Genomic DNA, 7621 nt, shown 5'->3' with positions numbered 1-7621 from the left:
GAAGCCAGGAGACGCTAAATGTGTTAATGTTAATTAACGGTCAATTACCGTGAGACCAACAGTTATTTGCTTGACCAATCACCGGCTCACAAAATGTCATGACCGCCACAGCCCTGGCACAGAGCAGCCATGTTCTTTCTACATGTCTGCTCCTGTAGCTAACTTGACAACAACCCAAAAGGAGAGAGCGGGGTGAAGGCCAGTCTCCAGTCTTTGTAGTCTACACTCTGAAGATGCTCCTCCCAAACTATGCCCCTTTTATCCACCTCAGTCACCACAGAGACAACTGAGGGGTCCCTGAATCCATAACACACACACACACACACACACACACACACAGATAAAACTACATTACACATTCACAAGCCCCCTTACACTTGTCTCTCACACACGCTATTTGATACCAGCAGCCCAATTCATCAGCAGTCAAGCAGGCACAACTCCTGAGGTGGAGGGAGCGAGGGTTACATCACCAGTCCTTCACTGAGAGAGAGAGAGAGAGAGAGAGAGAGAGAGAGAGAGAGAGAGAGAGAGAGAGAGAGAGAGAGAGAGAGAGAGAGAGAGAGAGAGAGAGAGAGAGAGAGATCTGGTGTTTTGGGGGTGGTAGAGTAACTGCCTGTATATCCACACATGCACACACACACACACACACACACACACACACAAACAAACACACACATTTATTATTTAAGCCTCTGGAATCGACAGTTGGCTGTAATAGTCCAGGCTGCAGCTTTGCCTAAAAGCAGAAGCATGTATGGTAAGCCTAGATGGTTTTGAGCACTCCTGGCGCTCTAATGCAGAGTGCACTCTGCAATGTGTTCCTCTCCACTCCACTGCTCAGAACTCCATGACCTTGAGGAGCAGAGAATGGAATGTGAGCCAGCCACTCAGGAGAGGAGATGCAGAATAAAAACTCTGCATGACACAGGTTCATTCCCTATGTCAGGTAATGCACCTAAACTTTCCATGTGAGAGGCATTCTATAGTTATGGCATGGAGCCCTTTACATTTTTTTCCAACTGCTTACACACAAAATATTTTCATGTCACATGATTTTTTTAAACCTCTCACTCAAAGTGCAAAACTATACACCAAATCTCCAACACCATAATCTATTTCTCAGCCTTTGACTCAGTTGTCAATTGCATAAAACACTTTTTTTCAAAACACTACACACAATTCTCTACCTAAAACACAAAAATCTAACAGGAAGTGACTTGCTTTTCTTTTCCAAACACAACCAATCAAAATGCTACACTTATTCACCAGGTCACACACACACTCCTCACATGTGCAAACACTAATTGCTTAACTGATCACTAACCAATCACTGCTTTACTGTAGTATAGGCCTATAAATAGGTCAAAGGTCAGATTACCTGTTTTGAACAATGGATGCCAACAATGGACAGAGAGCAAGAGGAGTAGCAGGGAGAGGCAGGGGACAACAACGAGGACAAATTCAAAGACGAAGAGTTGGAAGAGGAGGAGGAGAAGGAGTAGGAGGAAGAGGACGAGGGCAAAGAAGAGAAGGAAGGAGAGCCATCTCTGATGAGATTAGGGCAACACTAAGCCATCCATTTACTACACTTGTTGATCATGTGATCAACCACGGTTTGACCATGAGAGAGGCTGGACTGAGAGTCCAGCCCAACTTGAGTCGATTTACAGTGGCGTCCATAATTCAAACCTTCAGAAATTAGAACAGGTATGCAACTATCTAATGACTATTTTAGCATTACAGTAATGTACTGTAAAATACGTATGACTGCATAGTATTGCATAAACATTTGTAACTCTAAGCCATCAATTTACTGCACTGCATTGAATGAATGAGGTTGGTTATCATGCTGTACCACATTTTTTTGTACATTGTTTACAGTTCCTATGCTGAACACATACTGTGTTTGAATTCTGTACAGAGTGGAAAGGCAAAGACATCATGGAGGACGAGGACGCTTGTTTACAGATGTACAAGAGACTGCAATTAAAAATGTGGTTTTGGCCAACAATGCAATTAGGATTCGAGAGATAAGAGAGCATATCTTGAATAATGACACCATATTTAACAACATCAATTCTGTAAGCCTGTCGTCCATACAACGCATCCTCCAACGGCAACAAGTGACGATGAAACAACTTTACAAGGTGCCATTTGAGAGAAACTCTGACAGAGTCAAGAATCTGCGACATGACTTTGTAGAGGTATGTATGCAACACTACTTCCAGTACTTCAGACATACCATATTTACTCATCTATATATCATTTTGTCTGTTACAGAGAGTATTGGAGATGGATGCCCATGTAATTCGCCATGAATTTATTTATGTGGATGAGGTTGGCTTCAACCTCACCAAAACCAGGCGCCGCAGAAGAAATGTAATAGGACAGAGGACAATTACCAATGTCCCTGGACAGCGTGGGGGTAATATAACTGTGTGCTGCCATCACTCAAAACGGGGTCCTCCATCACAATGCCACACTGGGTCCGTACAACACCAGCCATATGCTCACTTTTCTGGATGCAATTTACACAATGCTTGTCCCTGATCCAGATCAGGAGCCTGCTAGATGTGTGGTTATATGGGACAATGTTCATTTTCACCGGGCTGTTCTGGTCCAAAACTGGTTTGCCACCCATCCACAATTTGTAGTTTTGTACCTACCCCTATATTCACCTTTTCTAAATCCCATAGAGGAATTCTTCTCAGCCTTGCGCTGGAAAGTGTATGATCGCCAACCCTATGCCCGCATGCCGCTTCTCCAGGCAATGGAAGACGCATGTGGGGACATAGAGGTTGCCTCTGTCCAAGGTTGGATACGCCATGCTAGGAGATACTTCCCTCGATGTTTGGCAAGAGAAAACATATCTTGTGATGTGGACGAAGTATTGTGGCCAGACCCAGCCCGGAGAAGAGATGAAGCGTAGCTTAGCACTGGTGACTGCCCCCCCCTACCAATTCCTGGACTGCCCCCCCGGGACCCCACACACACAATTGTGTTCTTTACTGTATTCTAAAGAATATAATTTTGGTTTACATATGTTTATGGTTTTGTTGTATGCTACTGTATACAACAGTAATGTTTGGCCTAATAAATATTTTCTGTTTCTACATTGCATTGGTGTTTGCAGTGTACTTGTTACCCCTCTCAGCAGATTACTTTCACTGTAGAACATTGTATTGAAATGTAGATATAAGCCTATGAAAGACCAAAGAGCTTTAGATTTAGAACAACAGTGTTTACATGGTATATCCAAACATTTACTATTATGAAAGAAGTGTTTGCCATTTGATGCAAATGCTTCATTCTGACATTTTGAATACAGTGTTACATTTTGTTTGTGCAGTTTTGGGAATTGTGTGTAGAGTTTTGAAAAAAAGAGACCGCTTTGAAAACGTGTGTAAGCAGTTGGAAAAAACTGTAGTTCTCAATACAAAAAGGAAAATGCATGGGACACTCAGGCGTGTGTGTGTGAGAGAGAGAACGCGAGGGGGGTGTTGCAAATACCACACATGGAAACGCAAGCATCATTGCGCATGATATATTCAATAGAAATGGTAGTTCATACTAATTAAACCATTCCATGAACGTTCTCTCAAATAGCCTAGTATACGAACGAGCCGTCTAATTACAAAATAAAACCGGCGCATATGTCTGGATGCACTTGTTTCCCTCCGTATTGACCAGCATGTTTTGTTACAGGAGTTAACATTATCATTCAACAATTCCACATTCACTGACCTCTATTCATGATTTCTTGACCTCTATAATATCCATTTGATGACACACATTCGGTCTCCTTAAACTTTTCCGACATAGCGAGGATGTCACACATTTCCACCGTACGCTATCGTGTTTAACCGGGCATCACTAAACAACAACAAAGGCACAAATCCCGGTTAAAAACGTTAAATATCTCACCCTTTATTCTGTAGACGTCAGTCAGTTCTGGGGGAAAAGAATGAAGCCTTCAAAATCCGTTAAAAACCGACTAAACGCCTAGAATTGACACGCATTCCCAAGTGGTCCCACAGGACAGTCTCTCCTCACTACAGTCCTCGTGCACTGTGAAAAGCGCGCCATCCCGTGGTAAAGATTCGCGCGCCGATCAACAGGTGGATTTGGAAATCCATTCCTAGGGAATTTAGGCAATTTGTACCAGATGATATTATCAGTGGCTAAAATTGCATTTGCCTATAGACAGATCTGGGCCATATAGTGAAAAATGATTGAAAAATAGAAAGGTGTCCCCCAGGTCTGGTCCACATACTGCACAAATGTACGGCTGAGTTCCCGCCTAAATCCCGGGTCCAGAAATGGGCAAACTGCAGGCTGCAACACAGACCTTATATGGGGCTGGCTACATTAAACCAGCTTTTCTCCCCAATTTGCATTCAGATACTCTGCTACTAAATACTGTACTTAAACAAAAGAGAATATAAATAAAAGAGAAGAGAGCACTTGCAGATGAAGTCAATCAAAATAATCTGGTTTATTACAAATTGCAACAGGGAACATGAAGTTGAGCCCACAAAAGCCCATAAACATATATAAAATAAGTGCCATTGACTTGAATTGGATTTGTGCCACAAATGCTAAAACGTGAGCATTTGAAAACATTGGCCATGTAAAGAAAAACCAAGTATGGTCTGCTGTTATACCTTGTCCATAGACAGTTTACAGGGTAAGGACATTTGGGTGAACTATACATTTAATTACTGTTTCCCCTTCCCATGACAAGCCCTCTGGTGTTGATGGGATTCATTGTTTTTCTGTATTTAAATTCAGATTTTTGCACTGTTCTATTGTATAAAATATTTGTGTGCCCAGTGTAAGTTGGAGTGGGGGACACCAGTGGGCTTCAAAGCCTAAAATTATATAAGATAATTCAAAATTCTAATCTACTGACTTTGAACTGTGTCTGCTATTCTGAACATTCTATTTCAACATTTTAACAGAGCACACCATCAGTTATTAAACTAAGACCAATCATTAATAATAACAATTCTAATAACAATTCCTGAGAATTCTACCTGGTGTTGATAGGGAAGATTTGTCTATCCTCAGCGTCAGATGAACACATCCTCCCCATCTCTCCCTTCACCAGCTGGTACTGAAACATGACTGAGTGAGGTATGGCTGTCCCACAGGAGAAGGAGAGACAGGGAAGATGTGTCTATCCTTGGCGTCAGATGGACACATCCTCCCCATCTCTCCCTCCACCAGCTGGCACATTCCATCCCTCACTCCATTTCATTCTCCACCCTCAAATATACCCCTCTCACAGCAGTTGTCTCTCTCACTTGAGATACTTCTGTACATTTTCATTAAGTTCAATGCTTTTTACATTCGGAGAGTGGTTGGTTACCACATCTATTCCAAGCTCACAAGAGTTTATAGGGTAGTCAAAGAAATACTATTTTTGTTCATACTCCCAATAATAACATAAGCCTTGTCCTGAGACAGAAGCATGTTCATTACCAAAGCAATGCCGTCGCTAACGTTAACTACCACGGTTGTCTCCCCCGTTCAAAGCTTCGGAGCTGATTCCAATATCTTCCCTTTAAAGGTTGGCAACACGCACCTGCCATCCATCACCCACACTCCTGGCACCGACTCCACCTCCAAATCTCCATTTTCATCTCTCTTCATAAATTCAATAACTTTGTAAATGGCTTTTGGGGAAAATTATAAATAAATGTTTAAAGATAATCATGATGCTACAATGCCCTACCCCAGGGGTTCCCAATCTTTTTTGGCCCACGACCTCATTTTGATATATGAAGATTCTCGCGACCCCAACCATGTGAAAACAAATATGTAATTAACAGCCAATGTTTACTTTTTTATTTGGGGCTATGGCAGGCTATTGAAAAACATTCTAACAGTATTTCTGATTGTCTTCTCAACTCACCACACTCTAAAAATTAGGGTTCAACAAGGGTTCTTCTAAGATCCTCAAAGTTCTTCGAAGAACCTTAGCGTTTTTGGCACTGAAAATTGCCCCCAAAAGGTTCCTCCAAGAACCTATTGTGGGGTTCAACGAGGAAGCTCCTCAGTTGGTGGGGGTTCTTGCAGGAACCTAACTGCCCAACTGAAACATTTGGATTTGAATTTGAAAGGATTTAAGGTAAGGTTTGTCCCTTGTATGATCTAAATTGATATTGGTTTATGATAATACCATCTATCTTTTCATATTTGTGCAGATCTTTCTAAAACAGAAAATGAACAATTCATTGAATATCAAATCAACATATAGTTAAGAATATGTAGGTTATAAGAATATGTTGAAAGCTGGCTGCATTGGGTGCAGATGACTGAACTGCTCACTTTTGTGTCTACAGGTATACAGAGGAGGAGGCATACAAAGGTATGTCAATTGGTATTGGTATGTTATGCAGATCACATTTACCATCCTCCTCCCTTACCTCTTCAATGTATATCCCATAGGCCTCTACATTATGGACAAGGTATGTGTATGAAAACCATTATCAAAACATTTTTTTTCATTCACGTTTACCACAAAAACCAAGGTATGAATACTGTTGTGTGCATGTTTTGTTAATCATCTGTATAATTATTATTTTTTGGATTCACAGACTTCACCTTCCCTACACCTCTGATGAATATAACAGGAAACCTGTTCGATCACCAAGCACTTAAAGGGTTCTTCGAATAACTTATAGGGGTTCCCCCACAGTTTCAATTTGAAGAACCCCTAAAGGATACTCCAGGAACCTTTTCTTTTTAGAGTGCATCACGTACTTTTAATATGGGGCTATGACAGTCAATTTCAAATGAGTCTGACATAATGTATCTTATCTAACCACCACTAATGAGATGGGTGTGGTTGACACATGTCGCGTCGGAGCTTCTCAAAGTCAGGAGGCGTGGTCAACAGTGCGCACCTCATCTCTACTGTCACATCCAACCTGGATCGATATTTGGTTTTAATGCAGACGAGAGTCCAGCTTCACACAGGCAAAGGGTAGCCTACCATGAGTTTTATGGTGCTTTCAAGACAACTGGGAACTCTGAAAAACACAAGGTCAAATCATGACTTCAGTGATCTTTAGGTCGTTAATCGGAGCTCTAGAAAGAGGCCCGAGTTCCCAGTTGGAATTCCGAGTTTGATGACCATTCAAAACTATTTTTTCCCAGTCGGAACTCGTTTCTTTCCAAGTTCCCAGTTTTCTTGAACGCACTGAAGTCGGAAGTCGGAGATGTCAGAGTGCCCAGTTCCCCGTTGTTTTGAGAAGGCAGGGTATAATCCCTTTGAGTCAGGAACCAAAACTCCTCTGTAGTGAACCAAAGTGCTCTTCCAAGCGTCGGAGGTGAGCAGTCATCACTCGTGTTATTTTATTTTCCTTACACAGAAAGTCAACCAAGTCTGTTTTTTTTTTTTTTTACATCCATTGTGAATGACAACAGTTCCTCTCTCCCACTCAATAACCACCAAGCCTCGGAGTGAAATAGAACATTGTCATGCTCTGATCCCATATCTCCACATAGATTTGTGAACAGGCGTGCGTGCAGTGAATGTGGTTTGATGTACACTACCGGTCAAACGTTTTAGAACACCTACTCATTTAAGGGTTTTTCTTTATTTTTACTA

The 7621-nt window shown here is 41.7% G+C and overlaps 1 protein-coding gene across 1 annotated transcript in view; it reads right to left on the bottom strand.

Annotated features, from left to right (window-relative positions):
- Window positions 1–4042, bottom strand: part of veph1 (ventricular zone expressed PH domain-containing 1) — a 163135-nt gene extending 159093 nt beyond the window's left edge. Inside the window, exon 1 of the mRNA XM_041876871.2 lies at window positions 3928–4042. The gene's annotated coding sequence lies outside the window, so the exon portion shown is untranslated. The remainder of the gene's footprint in view (window positions 1–3927) is intronic.
- Window positions 4043–7621: the final 3579 nt, after the last annotated feature.

Source organism: Coregonus clupeaformis, chromosome 5 (assembly GCF_020615455.1).
Source record: "Coregonus clupeaformis isolate EN_2021a chromosome 5, ASM2061545v1, whole genome shotgun sequence".
NCBI classification, from domain to species: domain Eukaryota; kingdom Metazoa; phylum Chordata; class Actinopteri; order Salmoniformes; family Salmonidae; genus Coregonus; species Coregonus clupeaformis.
Note: the sequence above shows the minus strand (reverse complement) of the source record. Positions and strands in the feature narration are given on the sequence as shown.